This window comes from Ascaphus truei, chromosome 2 (genome assembly GCF_040206685.1).
Source record: "Ascaphus truei isolate aAscTru1 chromosome 2, aAscTru1.hap1, whole genome shotgun sequence".
NCBI classification, from domain to species: domain Eukaryota; kingdom Metazoa; phylum Chordata; class Amphibia; order Anura; family Ascaphidae; genus Ascaphus; species Ascaphus truei.
Window position 1 is genome coordinate 170,828,890 of NC_134484.1, and position 15,638 is coordinate 170,844,527.

The 15,638-nt window shown below is 45.8% G+C and overlaps 1 protein-coding gene across 1 annotated transcript in view; it reads left to right on the forward strand.

Annotated features, from left to right (window-relative positions):
• CTDP1 (CTD phosphatase subunit 1) overlaps window positions 1-15,638 on the forward strand; it is a 143,269-nt gene that overhangs the window by 117,447 nt on the left and 10,184 nt on the right. The gene's annotated exons all lie outside the window — the stretch shown is intronic.

Genomic DNA, 15,638 nt, shown 5'->3' on the forward strand with positions numbered 1-15,638 from the left:
CCATCTTTAAATGTCAATATCCCTCGCAAGCCATCGCCGCTCGCAGCCTGAAATGTCCCGCGTGCCATCATGTGGGACATTTAAAGATGGAGCAGCGGGACATTTCGGGTTGAAGCATGCGAGCGGCGATAGCTTACGGGGGACATTGCCATTTAAAGATGGCGTCGTCTTGATGGAGCAGTGGTTTGATTGTGGACAAATAGCCTAGACCGATTAGAGGTGTAGTCGTGCCATGGGAGCTGTAAACGTCAGGTTTGTTGTAGGTACCTGTAAATAGACGAACATGAAAGGTCTGCATGTTTGAAGTTCACAAGCTTTCAACACCTCTGAAGTCTCGCTATAAAACAAAATTGGCCAATTTTTTATTTTTAATTTACACATAGCTGTCATACAAATGAACACCCTGCTAATGAGTAGGACATGCACAAATAAAAATAATCTTCTGATTTTATGTTTTTGTTGATTTTTGCACTACTGTAACATGCAGAACATTTTGAAATGTACTCCTATATGACTGGCTTAAGACCTAAAATCCCCAACCTGGTACATGTTTAGTATTCTCCAGCAAGTCCACAAAAGAATACCTGCATACACGCCCAAAATTGCAGAATGTCAGCCTCTTAATGATATCAAGGATGGAACAGCAAAGAGACACCAATGGTCTTAGATGAAAGAAAAACACCTTTGGAGTGCAATTGCGGTTCCTTGATCTATACAGTTCCCATTGCTGCACCTGTGGTAGTATACCCACAGTACTGTGAGCCCACCTCTTTATAGACATTGCCTCTTAATATTAGCTACAGCTGCAGCGGCTGTTATTCAAACACTTCACGCGTTGTGTACATTGGAATACCGATGTCATTACGCAGGATGTCTTTCAACCGTACCGCCTTAAGACGCGAGTGCAGAAAATTACATTTTAGAGTTCTGGTTTTTAAACACCTGAATTTGACACAGTAGCACAGTACTGTACACATTGCAATGCATTTATTTCATTGCACCCAAAGAAACAGAATCCATGAAATTCAACAAAGCACTCGCGGTAAGCGCGGGTGCCTGGGGCGATTGGCCGCGTTCATGCTGCGTGGAGTACAGCAGCGCACACAAAATCGGCGCCGAGATGTGTTTGAATAACGGCCGCTGCAGCTGTAGGCTGATTGTTCAGCCACCTGCAATTTTCAAGGTTAGATTTTAGAACAATTGATCAATACTGTACCTAGGTGTGGGGTACTAACATTTATCAAAACTAGTGCTTGGGCAAATTGGAAAGTACTTTGTACTGTACTGTAGTCATGCGATGTGTTCCAACTTCTCTGCCAAATGCACATTCAATATACCTTAAACATGGGTTTATTATTCAATTGTTACAAAAGGTTTTGTGGTCTGTTTGTTTGATTATGAATGTAAAACAAACATTTTAGATACTTAATAGTTTGACTAATATCCAGAGTTGTGATGCTGTTACAGTTAATGCACTCCTATTTTATGAATTCCGCACTGAACTTCCAGAGTTCATGAAGTAATGGAACCGCATAAAAAAAATTAGACAAGTCTCTAATGAACAGTAATATCCGTTTTAGTCTTACCATTTGCTCACCAACAGCCGTCATGCTGTGAATGGATCATGGTGTCATTTCAGTGTAATTGTGAGTGATGAAGCCTAATGCCTTCCCTGAATATGACTTTTGTTCCAAACCAGATTATGGAAACATTTTATTTTACACAAGGGAATTGTAAAATATTCAGTGATGGTAACTCCATAGGTCACTAATTGACTCATCAGCAGATTTTCGGCACCTATCTTTGGCCCAGATCCATTCATATAAATGGGAGTAAAGCTTAGCACCCTTTTGTGGATCTGGATTTTGTCCTTCCCGAACATTATTTGGGGACAGTATATCATTCGGTTCTGCATGTGGAGCCACTCTGGTGCAAATAATGAAAAATCAAAAAGTCACACACATCAAGTAGCACATTGCTGTTCTAAAAGTTCCAAAAAGAGAGAGAATGCTGGTTGGTATAAATATCAATTCGTATTTTGTACCACAGAAGTTCAATAAATAAATTAACAAAAACTATACTCCCCTATTAAACACCACATGCCACACGCAGTTGCCTGTGTACACTGGCGGTGATCAGCAATGTGTTTTGTTGGTATCTTCATCTGGGGGTCTGTCGGATATCGGGAAAGGGCTGGGTAGCTGCGTGGCGTTCAGTGCTGGGGAGAAAGCCCCCTCCCCCCCCCCCCCCCCCGCAAAAAAAATTGCCAGAGGACTGTCACAAAGGGTAGAGATTAAATTCCTTTCTAGAACTATAGCGTGCTGGAACACTTTGAAACTGTTATAAAGGTTGCCTTGAATTATACTGCTGTATAGAAAATATGTCTGCCTTTGTCAATGCCTACATACATTTTTTTTGTGTGTGTGTGTGTGCTAATTAATGTGTTACCTGCTCCATTCTTATTTTTATGCCGGAGTCTTTGTAATGAGTCTTCTGCCAACCACACATACATCCGATATCCTAAACATTTAAAGTTCCAGGAACTGTGTTGATTCATTGTGATCAATTAATGTTTACTGTTGGACAGATCTATATTAATTGTTAAAGGGTATTTTAAAAGCACATAAACATGAGTGATGATTAAAATATATTAATTATAAAAATCAAGCAATGTATTGTGTAGTAGTTTCTGCATTTTAGGATTACATGGGGTCGACAGACATTAGAACCCATCAATTGTACAGAAGTAAGCAAAGAATTCAGAATAATCTCAACGTTTAGAGCAGCGATTCCCAATAGGGGGCTTGGAAACTCCTAGTGGTTCAGGAATTGTCTCCCAAGGGGTTGCCAAAAAAATGTAATGGCAGATACCATGCAGTGTAGTGGGTTCCTGAGCCCATGTAGAGATTGCACACCTAGTAAGACCCCAAACTACACCTTAGCATGGGTGGTATAGCTGTCAATTGTGTCAAGAGCTTCATAAGTCACTCCCCACAATGCTTTGCATCCACAGTGACAAGGCATTGTGGAACGTGACCTTGGAAGCTCCTGCAGTAAATAACAGCTATACCACCCATGCTGTCTTCACACACTGAGGTGCAGTTTGGGGATGTGTTCCCCACACAAGGTCAGGACACTATACTCTGGGATCAGTCTAACAGTTTTGTTAGCAATAATTTGATTTAGTATTTGGGGTTCGGGGAACAAATATTTTCGAGCCCACGTGAAAAGTTTCCAAAGGGGTTTTTTTTAAATTTATTTTTTCCCCCCATTATGCAACTGATCCTAAATTAAATTAATTATTTCTGTGGGATTGATCTAGAAACCCTTATGAGTTAAATCTACAAATTGCCCACGTAAAATCCATACTGGCTAATATGGATTTTCAACAGCAAATGGCCCCAACAGCCACTTCAGACAATATACAGCAGAATAGGACCCTAAGGGCTGTTCTATAGTGTGTGCCCTTGCGAACGTGTGTGCTCGTGACGCACACTTTCTGTGGGTATACAGTCCGAGCTGCCGGGACCGATAGGCAGGGAAGTGTGTGTGTAAGTGTGTAATTTATTATTTAAAAAAACACATTTGTAAAAAAAATAAAAAAAAAATATTTATTAACATTGTGCAGACACATACATACACACATACACACATACATACATACACACATACACACATACACACACACACACATACATACATACACACATACACACATACATACATACATACATTTCAGCGGCGGTAGCAGCGCAAAATCTTTATTTCCTTACTCTTGCCCCCCTGACGGCAGGCTGCACGCTCACTGCTGTGCGAGCGCGCGGTCCTATTGTAGAAAGGCTGACTAACCTCAGCCATCTATAATTGCCGCACACGGTGCAGCAAGCGCGCCCACCATAGAACAGCCCTAACTCGTGCAGAAATGTCTGATAAAATGGACTTCCACGTTTTATAGCAAGTGAGAAAAGGTAGATGATTAAATGTGCAGTGAGTTTGATGCCTTTTGTTTTTGTTAGCTTTAAATGAAGTAAATGACTTGGTATTTTCCACTTGGCTTCTATAATTCAACCTATCCAGAACCATTAGTAAAATTCTTTGAAAACAAAGATATGCTGGATTTTTGTTACCCTGTTTCACATGAATGTGCCATCGGATTTAAAATAGCCATGAAACAAAGATGCAGATACTGTCAGGTTACCTTCTAATTCTAGTTTTAGTTCTTCTCATTGTAAAATAATTTTTAGATTAAACTACAATCTTTTACCTGTAATGTGTACTGACAGCAATAGTTGTCCTGTGAATAAATCCGTATGCAAGTGAGATTTGTTCTGGGAGTTAAAACATCACAAACCAATTGAATGTCCTAACATGCCATTAAGAAATGACTTGCGCATGGTATACAAAACCGTGATCAGCAGAGCAACAAATAGATTTGTATATGGTTTCCCAGAAAGCTTTCTATGCCAACAGATGTTGCATAGTAGAGGAGGTTTTATATATCTATATATCTCTTAATGGTTACATTTAGGCGACCGATACTCATCCTATATTTTATACAGATGACGTAAAAAAAAATCCTATATTTTATTCAGAGGAAGGCAATGCATTTCTTCCTGATTCCAATAATGGCCATCATATTTCTATCTGGATCAACATCCTTCTCATGTTTCCTTATTTGGTATATACGTACAGTATATACCTTTTCCTTTCTAAAAAAAGATGTCCAACTTTTTTTTTTTTAATATATTGTAAGCGCCATCACTGTCTCCATGGGTAATGAATTCCAAATTTTTATTGCCCTTACTGTAAAGAGCCATTTCCTTTGTTGCTGGTGAAATCTCCTTTCCTACAACCTTCAGGGATGACCCGTGTCGTTTGTACTGCCCTTGTGATGAATAGCTATTTTGAAAGCTCCTTGTATTGACCCTGAATATACTATATATTGTGATGCCTCCGTCACGTTGCGGGGTCTTTTGTCCCAGATCAAGGCAGGAAACCTTGGGTTTGTTGAACAGGGTTTTTATTACTGCACAATAACTACATAATAGGCACACCGTCCCTTTAAGGCAAAACAAATCATAAAATAAACGCCTACTCTTAGGAGACTAACTACACCACTCCAGCCCTTTCTGACTAAGTGGCTAGCTAAGCTGGTTTCCACCCCAAAACATGTACTGCAAATACAAAAGTCCTTATTTATTTTGGTGCTGTACTGGCATCCCTCCCACGATAGTCCAGGAAATCTCTCTGGATCCAATGTCCTAGACAGGACAGCCTTGCTTCCACAGCAGACACATCCTTGCTTCCTGGGTGTGCAACCCAGGCACTCCCAGCAGGCTCTGCGACCAACTGTCCAGCAAGCCTAGGGGACTGTGCCAGTTAGCTTTGTCCTGGCTCGGGAGAAGTCTCTCTCTCTCCCCATTCTCTGGGGAAAGCAGTCAATCTTTGTGCAGCTGCCTGTCTGCTTTTTACAACCCTTGTTCCTTCAGGAGTTCTCTGCTAATTAGCTACACCTGTAGCTAGCCTCTCCAGCAGGAATTTAACCTACTGCATGCTGGAACCTACACTAGCTGCACTACTCCAGCAGATAGCGTCCGTGTCTATCACAATATCTATAGCTAATCTCTTCCATGTCCTTTATTAATTAATGGTGCCTAGAACTATAGTCCATATGTAGTAATCATCAGTTTTACTGTTATGTAGGACCCAAACCATACCAATGTAGTATAAAACACAGCTGATGGAGCAGCTGTGCTACTTGATGAAAATCTAAAGGGTACCACATTTGTAAATATTCTATATAATGCTCTGAAAAGAAATGCAATAATTGTGATCCTATAAGTTACATTACATCCTCTCCTTCAAAATTCAGTCAAGGCAACAAAGTTCTGTAAACACTTTTTTTGTTTTGTTTTTTGTTTTTAAACCAAACCCCTTAACAGTCTGAATACGGATCTGTAACTATAAAATCTATTTTGATGTTTCTAAAATATAGTGGAATTTTGTTTTTATGCCTTCTAAAACATTTATTTAAAGCATGATACACTGTTTATAAGGCTGAGTCCCTGCTGGCGCTGAGCACGCTTTTGCTTGGAGAGCGCTCCAAGCATGAGCGTCGGGTGTACTGTCGTTTACATGCGTGTGTGTGGGGGGGGGGGGAGGGAGGATTGAGCGCGCTGGAAAGTTAGATTTTTTTTTTGTTTACATAAGCGCCGAGCGCCAGTGAGCGTGTGCACGTGCACTGCGTGAGCAGGGACTTGCATATATCTATATATGTAAGTAACTGCGGCAAGCACCGCCCGCTCAGCGCTAGCAGAGACGCACCCTAAGGCTTACACCTCTGCTTGCATTTTAGTTGGCCCTCTTCTTTAAAAATCAGCCGGTGCAGACAAACTACATTACCTTATTATGAAGCTTCCTATGGAAGAAAATGCATAACTGAAGTAAGAAAGATAACTGTTGAAGTAAAAAAAAAAAATAATGATGATTCAGTGTGTAGCTTCACCATATATGTTGACAATGAGAAACATATATTTTAGTCTTGTACTTCTCTGACCACGAATCTGAAAAATTGATAGCGCACAGTTTCTTATTAAAAATGATGCTGGTGTTCATGCACTACATTTTATACCGATAGCAAGGGGCAGATTGCAGTTCAAATGTGCCCCAGGCATTTAACCTACTGCCATCCACTTCACGTGGTGCAGCAACGTCAGTGAAGGTGGGCAGCTACGGAAATTACATTCCCCCTAGTCCCAAATACGGTAGTACACCAATATGCCCTCCCATTTTTCACTATGGGCCACCACGACCCTTCTAGCGCTCAGAAAGGGTTAAATAATGGCTCCTTTATATCTTCTAATAAGTTACCTGCTTTTGTCACACAACTATTTGCAATTTACAAATCTGTTTCCACTGTCTGCATTTAAACCCCCTGTTTTTGTGTTGACATCTCTGCAGCGTTGTATTACTTCTGGGACTACCCGAGGCGCACACACACACAAACATCTTTGTCAGTGTAATCACTTTGTGCCAGAACTGAGAGAGAAGCAGGGCTGCTTTCCAATATACGCTGCTAATGTTTACTGTAATGTTTTTAAATGGCAAATTCTCTATGAAATTGTACGACTATTTTTTTATTTTGTGCAGGACACAAGTGAGACCGTATTTGAGATGTTAGTAGTACAGTTAAATTGAATGTTCTTAAACATTTTGTTAAAGCTCTTGACAAAAACATTTTCCAACTCCTGCTGCAGAAGCCAGCAACTTATTGCAGCGTTCTTAAAAATGTGGCACATTTGAAAGCAAATGAGAATTCCAATGAAGATAGAAATGTTTTCGTTGCACAGCTGAAGGCACCAATTTTTTTATTTAAAATAAAAAAAGGTGCAATTTAAATAACGGTACTGCATTTTTCAAAAGAAAAATTTATTTCATGAAGGATGAATATTTTTGAAGTTAACAAGAAGCAGGGTAGTAGGGATGACGAGTAGTAATAATAACCAGCTCTTTTCTCCTGAGACTCAAAGCGCCTCACAAATTACAATAGTGTGAGGGTAAGCAGCATTGTACATAAGATTTAGACAGTTCTGCCCAGAATGAGGCACAGGGAGATAGACTTGCCCAAGGTCACAAAGAGCTGAAGCTGGGATTTGAACCAGGTCGATTCTCGGTGGTGGCGCCTTTACTCACTGAGCCACTCCTTCAGGTAGGATGAAGTCAAGGACCAAAAGGGTAAAGTTGAACAACGACAGCATTTTATGTGACTTTATTTTGCCACTATTGTCTGGAGTAGATTGTTACTCAGATGATGTAATGCAAGTTTAGTGTCCTGAATAATTGGACTCCTGCTGTAAATGTTAATTGGATTGGTGATTAAAGTGTTTACAGTGCTTCATCATCTTGCTTTGTGCAGCATCTATCTGTTATGGATTCTGAATGTAGCTTTGGTTAACCCCCTTTCATGGTTCTATTTCGTGCTCGACCCACCATTGAATATGTTGTGACGCTATCCTTGCCCTTCTGGAGAAAAGTGTTTCTCCAGCACGTGGAAAATGCCTCACAGCATATTAAATCGTATCAAATAGGAACCTTTGTTTTATTCTAGGTTCACCTTTTTTGTCATAATATTGCAATTGTTAAATCATTTATTTTTTTTAAATAGATACAGTATATTGTAAGAGCCTGAAAAGATGGAATTTTCTTTCTCCAAGTTAATAGTACTGAGGATTTTTTTTTTTTTTTTTTTTCCAAACTTTTTTATTGGGTAGATACACAGTTACATATATGCAATTGTCAACATTTACATCCCAACATATTACACCATTTTCAAATTTTGTGGAAGAGAGGCAAGGAAACTTGCCCATGAGGAGCACTTCCCAAGAGGGGGAAGCTTAGTATAGTACCGAAGAAGGAGAAGAACAGGTGTGGGGGGGGGGGAGGGGGAGGAAAAGAGGGGGCGGGGAGGGGCGGGAGAGTGTATCTTCTTCTGGGCGGCCTGCGTCCCAGTTTATTAGGGTAGTAGTCCTTTATGAAGGGGATTCCTGTTTCGACCCTGGAAGGGGACCCTAGTCCTGTAATGTCATCCACGGTTCCCACACCCTTTCGAATGGTTTAATTTTTTGCTTTAGGTAGGCTGTAAGCTTTTCCATAAGCATCACTTCGTTGATTCTTTTTTTAATCATTCCCTTAGTAGGGGGGGGCTACCTTCTTCCAGGAGGACGCTATTTCACATCTCGCCGCTGTGAGGATAAAGGAGATCAATTTCCTAGTTGGGCGACCAATTTCCTCAGTTGGTCTGGCCAGTAGGTAGGTCAATGGCTCAATGGGTAACTCGAGGTCTGTGACCTCTTTTATTAAATTTTGGACCGTAGTCCAGTATTTCTTAATTTCTGGACATGCCCACCATATATGGGCCATGTCCCCCCTTTGGCCACAGCCTCTCCAGCACAGATCTGATGCCAGAGGGTAGATTTGTTTTAATCTCACTGGCGTGAGGTACCAATAGAAGAGTACTTTATAAATGTTTTCCCTTGTGGTGGTGCAGATGGATGTCTCTGCGGCCGCTCCCCAGATTTCTTTCCAGTCTTCCTCCTCAATAGTTATATTTAGGTCCGCGGCCCATTTAAACATGTAGTCATGTTGAGGAGATCCCTCCCTTGTTTCCATTTCCGAGTAGATCTTGGATATTAGTCCCCTTTGGTCCGAGTCAGACTTGCAGAGTCCCTCAAATCTAGTGGGAAAGGGGAATTCCAGGCTTGGCGATACTTTTTGAGCGAAATGTCTGATTTGGAGGTACTTAAACGCATCCAAGTTCGGGATCTTATATTTTGCTTTCAGGTCTCGGTAGCTTAGGAGACTTCCTAGACACATTATGTCCATTAGCGTCTTTATTCCTTCTGATTTTAGTTGGTCGAACTGTTTTGATGCACATCCCGGTGGGAACTTAGGGTTGTCAAATATTGGTGTAAGTTGCGAGCCCGTAGAGGCGAGCTTATATTTGTTTTTAGTTTTTAGCCAAACTTCCCATGTGTGCCTTGCTGTTCTTAGTTTAAATTTTTGCGGTGGCATGTCTCCCCTTTCCATACTCCATAGGCATGCTGGCAGAGAAGGCATTTTAGCATAGAATGTTTCTATTTGGAGCCAACATCTTTGGGTCGAGTCTGCGTTCCATAGTACCGCTTGCTTTAGTTGAGCAGCCTGATAATATTTTTGGATATCCGGGACTCCCATGCCCCCTCTCCCCCGTGATGACAGCAGAACTGATCGGGCTACTCTGGGTCTTTTGCCTTGCCAAATGAAATGGAACATCCTGTTTTGGATGTTTTTAAGCTCTGAGCCGGGGACATGGACCGGAAGGGTTTGGAAATAATACAGTAATCTTGGGAGAATATTCATTTTTAGAGATATCATCCTTCCGATCCATGATATTTGGTAATCTTCCCATTTGCTCAAATCCTTTTTGATTTTGTCAAAGAGAGCTGGGTAGTTACACTGATATAGTGACTGGTAGTCCCTTGATACATTCACTCCCAGGTATTTGATGTGTGAAGGGCTCCATTTGTATGCAAAGTTTATTTTGATTAGTTTCACTTCTGGCTCTGTTAGACTGATGTTTAGGGCCTCCGATTTATCACTATTAATTTTGTATCCTGATATACCTCCAAAGTCCTCGAGCTCCTTCTGGAGATTGGGAAGGGAGGTCTGAGGCTTGGTTAGCGTTAGAATGATATCATCGGCAAACAGGGAGATCTTATAATTTATTTTTCCAATCGTTATGCCCTGGATATTTATATTGTTTCGAATTTTAGCCGCCAAGGGTTCTATGGTGAGAGCAAAGAGGAGGGGGGACAAGGGGCATCCCTGTCTTGTACCATTTTTTATTTGGAATCTCTCTGAGTTTCCTCCTGGTAGTTTTACAATTGCTGACGGGTTTTGGTACAACGCCTTTACTCCTTCTAGGTATGTATCTTTGAAACCGAATTTCTCCAACGTTTTAGTGAGAAAAAGCCAATCAATTCTATCAAATGCCTTCTCTGCGTCTAAACTTAATAGCATTGCCTTGGAGTTTGTAAGATGGACGTGTTCAATGATGTCAAAAATCTTTCTGGTATTGTCCGAGGCTTGACGCCCTTGGACGAACCCAACCTGGTCTATATTTATTAATCTTGGCAGAATGGGGTTCAACCGATTCGCCAGGATTTTACTATATAGTTTCAAATCATTATTTAAAAGTGAGATGGGTCTGTAGCTCCCACACTGTGTTGGGTCTTTCCCCTCTTTATGAATAATGGCCAGGTTAGCTAGGGACATTGATGAAGGGATCGGGTTCCCTTCCAGGAATGAGTTAAACAGGTTCATCAAATGCGGGGTCAGGATTGGGAGGAACTTTTTATAATAGGTATTGGAGAAGCCATCTGGGCCTGGTGCTTTGGATGTTTTAGAGACCTTTACCGCGGATATCAGTTCTTCTTTCGTGATTTTGGAGTTGAGGTGGGAATTTTCTTCCTCCGTCAACTTGGGTAGATCACAATCAGCTAGATAGCTTAAGATTGCTTCCGCCTTTGCCGACTCTGAGGCCCCCTTTTGAGTCTTCAAATTGTAGAGTTTAGTATAAAATTTAGTGAATTCGTCCGCTATTTTCTTCTCGTTATATAGCACCTCACCAGACCCCTTTCTGATCGCCGTGATCTGGGATCTTTTTTGTACGCCTCTTAGTTTAGAGGCCAACAGTCTATCAGCCTTATTACCCTTATCGTAATACCTCTGGTTTGTCCATTTGAGGGCCTTTTCCACCCTTTCAAGTTGGATGTTCTTTAACTCATTTCTAGTGGTGATCAGGGCTTTATAGATTCTTTTTGAAGGGTTAATTTTATGTTGTTGTTCCAAATTGGTTATTTTCTCTGTCAGATCCTTTGTTATTTTTGCCTTGACTTTTTTCTTGTGGGAGGCAATTGAGATAAAGTTACCTCTGATTGCAGCCTTATGGGCTTCCCACAGTATTGCAGGAGATGAGACCGTACCACAATTGTTAATGAAGTACTCCTTAAGGGCCTTTTTGATCTTTCTCTCCACCTCTGGGCAATTTAGCAGTGTGTCATTTAATTTCCAATTGTAGGAGAATGTTTTTATGAAGGGGACCGATAGGGTTAAAGTGATTGGCGCATGATCTGACCAGGACGTTGGGCCTATGTCTGAGCCTACTGAGGCCTCTAGGATATTTCTGGATCCCAGAAAGTAATCAATACGAGAATAGGTCTGGTGAGGTGCTGAGAAGAATGTGTAGTCTCTTTGGCCCTGATGTTGGGTTCTCCATATATCCATCAAGGAAAATTCCTTTAGTATTTCTCTGAATCTCTTCCCTTTGCTAAGGGATTGGGGCAGGTGTGGTCGGCCTGGGGTGGATGATTTATCTTCTGTTGGGTCAAGGGCCATGTTCAGGTCTCCCCCCACTATCACTGATGACAGGTATCTCGGGTCTAAGTCCTCTAGTACTTTTTTCAGAAATACTATCTGGTTTTCATTTGGGGCATATAGATTGACCAGAGCGATTTCCGTACCCGAGAGTGTGCCATACACCACAAGGAATCTTCCCTCTGGATCTGTTACTGTTTTTGTTAAATTGAATGGGGTTCCTTGGCGGACTAAAATTGCAACTCCCCTTTTTTTACTGCTAAATGAGGAATAAAACCCCAAGGGGAATGCATTTTGGAATGTTTTAGGCGGATCCTGAGATGTAAAATGCGTCTCCTGGAGGAAAATGATATCTCCACCGGATCTCTTCATTTCTTGAAGAGCTAATCGTCTTTTTCTATTATTTTGTAGACCTTTTACATTAAGAGAGACCAATTTAATTGCAGATATGCTAGCCATAGGAGCTTTTATCAGCATAGTTTTTTAGGGCCTCACTTTTCCCAACGGCGAGGTCCTGCTTTAGCGCTTCGTTTATTTCCTTTAGGGTGTGGGGCCGTGCGGTCTGTGGGGCGTGTGTCTCTACGTTTGGGTCGCCTCCCCAGGGGAAGGGGGGGGAGGAGGGGGGAGGGGAAGTACAGGGGTGGGTAGGGGGGTGGAAGTCCTGCTGGGACAGTATCAGCAGGGGTTGTGGAGAAGAAAATGAAAAGGACTAGGCTTTTGAGTGGCCTAGTACAAGTAGTGACCGGTAGTCTACTAGCCGGTTGTTGGGCTTAAGGCCCTTGGGAGGTGGTTCCGGGTCTGTCTCCTCTCTGGTCGGGCAGGGAGACGTGGACCTTTACCTAGTGTTTTTGAGTACACCTTGTTTCTGACTTTGGGTTTAATGTTGGAGTCACGAGTAGGAGGGCCGGTTAGGTTCAGTTGGTTAGTGTGGCGGAGAGGGAATATTTGGTCGGGGGGTTGGGATAAGGTGGAGGGTGGGAGGAGAGGAAGGGGAGGCTGGGGTGAGAGGGGAGGGAGGGAGAGGGCAGAGGGGGAAGTGATAGCGGGCGGAGGAGGGGAAGGGTGGGCGGGGGGGGGGAAGGGGTGAATGGTGGGGGAGGGGTTAGGATAGGGAACGTGTTTGTATGAGTAGTCCAAAGGGGGCCCCATGACATATTATAGCCACATTTCAGCACAGAGGGGATACGTGGGCCACAAGTTAGAATCATCACATTTCAATAACTTTCAACATTTCCCCTTTGGGGCCACAGTGTACATATAACTTATGTTTAATTTGGAACACCCGTGCTGGCAAAACAGGGGGGGGGGTGAGGGTGGGAGTGAGGGGGGGGTGGCGAGGGGGGGAGGGAGGGGGGGGGCGAGGGGAGGGGCGGCGAGGGGGGGAGGTGGAGGGCGAGGGTGGGAGTGAGGGGGGGAGGGGAGGGAGAGAGGGGGAGGAGGGGGAGGGGGGGGAGGAAGGGAGGGGGGGGATGGAGGTGGGGGGGAGAGAATAAGGAACATATCTTATATGAGTAGGTCAGGGGTGGTCTCATATTATATTATAACATCTTTTCAACTCGGAGTGGCTGTGTGAGCCTAGAACCAGATTCAACACATTTCAATAACTTTCAACATTCCCCCTTTGGGGTGTCAGTGCACATACTGTATAACTTATGCTTTAATTTGGAGCACCCATGCTGGCAGGTAGGGCGGGTGGGGAGGAGGGGGGGAGGGGAAGGAAGAGGGGAGAGGGGGGAGGGGAAGGAAGAGGGGAGAGGGGGGAGGGGAAGGAAGGGGGGAGGGGGGAGGGGAGGGACGTGGAAGGGGGGAGGGGGGGGAGGGAGGGGGAGGGGAGGGGAGGAGGGGGAGGGGGAGGGAGGGAGGGGGGGGAGAGGAGGGGGGGAGGTGGATGAAAGGTGGGGGGGAGAGAATAGGGAACATATCTTATATGAGTAGGTCAGGGGTGGTCTCATATTATATTATAACATATTTTCAACTCGGAGTGGCTGTGTGAGCCTAAAAACCGGATTCAACACATTTCAATAACTTTCAACATTCCCCCTTTGGGGTGTCAGTGCACATACTGTATAACTTATGCTTTAATTTGGAGCACCCATGCTGGCGGGTAGGGGGGGTGGGGAGGAGGGGAGGTAGGGGAAGGAAGGGGGGAGGGGAAGGGGAAAGGGGGAGGGGAAAGGGGGAGGGAGGGGGAGGGAGGGGGGATGGAGGGGGAGGGAGGGGAAAGGGAGGGGGGAGGGAGGGGAAAGGGAGGGGGGAGGGAGGGGGAAAGGGAGGGGGGAGGGAGGGGGAAAGGGGGGAGGGAGGGGGAGGGGGGGAGGGAGGGGGGAGGGGGGGAGGGAGGGGGAAAGGGGGAGGGAGGGAGGAGAGGGGGGGAGGGAGGAGGGGAGGGGGGGGAGGGAGGGGGGAGAGAGGAGGGGAGGGGGGAGAGAGGAGGGGAGGGGGGAGAGAGGGGGAGAGGAGGGGAGGGGAGGAGGGGGGGAGAGGAGGGGGGAGGGAGGGGGGGGAAGGGAGGCAGGAGAGGAGGGGGGAGAGGAGGGGGGAGAGGAGGGGGGAGAGGAGGAGGGGGGAGAGGAGGGAGGAGGGGGGAGAGGAGGGGGGAGGGGAGGGGGGGGAGGGGAGGGGAGGAGAGGGAGGGGAGGAGGGGGAGGGGAGGGGGGGGAGGGGAGGGGAGAGGAGGGGGGAGAGGAGGGGGGAGGAGAGGGGGGGGAGGAGGGGAGGGGGGGGAGGGGAGGGGAGGGGAGGAGAGGGGGGGGAGGGGAGGGGAGGAGAGGGGGGGGAGGAGAGGGGAGGAGAGGGGAGGGAGGAGAGGGGGGAGAGAGGGGGAGGGGAGGGGAGGAGAGGGGGGGGAGAGGGGGGGGAGGGGAGGGGGGGAGGGGGGGGGGAGGGAGGGGGGGGAGGAGGGAGGGAGGGGGAGGGGGGGGAGAGAGAGGGGGTGAGGGGAGGAGGGGGAGGGAGGGGAGGGGGGAGGGAGGGGAGGGAGAGGAGGGGGGAGAGGAGGGGGGAGGGGGGGAGAGGAGGGGGGGGGAGAGGGAGGGGGGGAGAGGGAGGAGGGGAGGGGGGGGAAGGGAGGGGGGAGGAGAGGCTGCAAAATTACATATACATTCACATGTCGTCGGTATCATGTAATTTATTATTCAAATTGAAGCAACAGACCTGGTGATATATGGCTTATCCAGCAGATGGCGCTCATCTTATGTCAATTGCGTGTATACCTTCCGTATATGTTATGATTTGTCCCCGTTGGGCTCTTTCCTTAAGCGCTTCGGGGGGAGCTATTGGGGGGGGGGAGCCGCTGGAGGGGGGGGGGGGAGCCGCTGGAGGGGGGGGGGGAGCCGCTGGAGGGGGGGGGAGCCGCTGGAGGGGGGGGGGAGCCGCTGGAGGGGGGGGGAGCTGCTGGAGGGGGGGGGGGCCGCCGGAGGGGGGGGGAAGCTGCTGGAGGGGGGGGGAGCTGCTGGAGGGTGGGGGGGGGAGTCGCCGGAGGGGGGGGGGGGCTGCTATAGCCTGTTTATATGTGTCGGTGGAGGCTAACAGGTGGGGCTCTGTCCCGTTACACTTTTATTCGCCTGTCAGCTTTAGGGGGTTACCAGGACAGTCCTAATGCGTATTGAGCACTCATTATTATTTTTCCCCCGCTGGGGACACCCCGTCCTGTATAGCCTCACACTATTATGTAATTATTCGGGGGGGGACTTGCCCGTTGTACATAGGGGGGGGGCACCCAGGGG